Source organism: Sinocyclocheilus grahami, unplaced genomic scaffold (genome assembly GCF_001515645.1).
Source record: "Sinocyclocheilus grahami isolate Dianchi unplaced genomic scaffold, SAMN03320097.WGS_v1.1 scaffold21254.1, whole genome shotgun sequence".
Taxonomy (NCBI): domain Eukaryota; kingdom Metazoa; phylum Chordata; class Actinopteri; order Cypriniformes; family Cyprinidae; genus Sinocyclocheilus; species Sinocyclocheilus grahami.
In genome coordinates, this window is record NW_015518340.1 from 1 (window position 1) to 1,600 (window position 1,600).

General features: G+C 37.5%; 1 long non-coding RNA gene across 1 annotated transcript; it reads left to right on the top strand.

The window, feature by feature from the left end:
- Nucleotides 1–1,224, top strand: LOC107579894 (uncharacterized). The gene is made up of 4 exons (XR_001608546.1): nucleotides 1–20; nucleotides 440–504; nucleotides 782–1,035; nucleotides 1,122–1,224. It is a non-coding gene; the product is annotated as an uncharacterized lncRNA (long non-coding RNA).
- The last annotated feature ends 376 nt before the right edge of the window (nucleotides 1,225–1,600 follow it).

Here is a 1,600-nt window from a genome sequence, read left to right on the forward strand (position 1 = left end):
AACTCGTCACATCAATGAAGGTAACTTGTGTCTATGCATTTTTTTTAAATACTGTCAAACAGTACTGAAAGTCACAAAGTCATTGCCAGGCCTGTACTGAATTTGTCTGTGGAAAGCTCAGCAGATTTCCACAAAGTGACAGTACTCGTATTTTGACCATTTTTAAAAAATGTTTTCAGCTATCAATAAAAGCAGTAGTCTTTTCACCTCAGTGTGAAATCAACATCAAAACAATTTACCTTATTTACTTCCATTTTTAGAATTTTGGTTCCATTTAATTATTTTGTGTAAAATCACGAAATACCTGCAATTATGTAACTATATCTATATTTCATGATTGTATACTGAGTGTATTTTCTGACTTGGTTGAGAAGGCCTGTAAACTTGCTCAGTTGCATGTATAATTATGCCACATATAAGTAAATTTCTCCCTGATTAGGTGATGCTGTCACATTCCAAAACAGCCTTGTTGGAAGCATATTATACCTCACTTGAAGACAGCAGGTAATAACTTTTAGAGACTCAGCTCTGTGAACTATATTTGCATATATGCTAACATCTTGCACTGACCATCTTTGTTAAACATGAAACATGAACCCGTTCTTTCATAAGAGGAGATAATGTGTTGTGTATACATTAGTAACACAGAGGAAGCTCTATGAGCCCCACATATGTGGTGAGAATGAGATTAGTCAGCACTTTCATATATGCATTTGAACGTTTAGTTAGAGTTCTGGTATTACTATTTATATTGAATGTTTCCTCATTTGTGTTGGTTTAGGTTCAACAGCATTCTGGATCAGATTAAATCACTGATTAATGATGACACCAGTTACATGAAAGGTGGTTTGTCCATGCTCGCACAGAAGTGCTATGCTGTGCGGCCCAACGTCAGCGAATTCTTAGATATTGCATGACGAGCCTACACAGAAGTGACCAGACAGAAGAACAACTATGGGTTCACCATGTAGACCTCATGAAAATGAATGATCACTGTGAGGAGGCTTTGAAAGACATTTTCCACATGTCTTAAGTGTGAGTGTACAGCAGACCAGATAAAGTTTAACTTTGAGTGAAAAAATGCAGCATTTAACCATAGATGGTATTTATGTACACTGCAGGGTGGTGTCCAGGTTATTGAGTGAGCTCTATGAACACATCCACTGCCTGTACAAACTGTCTGATGCTGTGTTAATGCTGGACATGTTGCTCTCTTTGGCTCACGCTTGCACTGTCTCAGATTACGGTAATGTTTAAGCACAAGATAAGCATAATGTACATTTTTACGTTTATGTAAGCACATGAATTTTTCCTCCTTTACCTGTTGATAGCATTGATTTCCTTTTTATTGATGAGCTGGGTCGAGGCACCAGTCCAGAGGAAGGCATTGGTATCTGCCACAGTGTCTGTGAATTCCTCATCAATCTTAAAGGGGTCATATCATATCTCTTTGGAGTGTTACAAGCTCTTAGTGCATAAAGAAGATCTGTAAAGTTGCAAAGACTAAAGTCTCAAATCCAAAGAGATATTCTTTATAAAAGTTAAGCGTCAACCACACCTACCTAAAACGCCTCTTTTAAACACGCCCCCACATATCTAC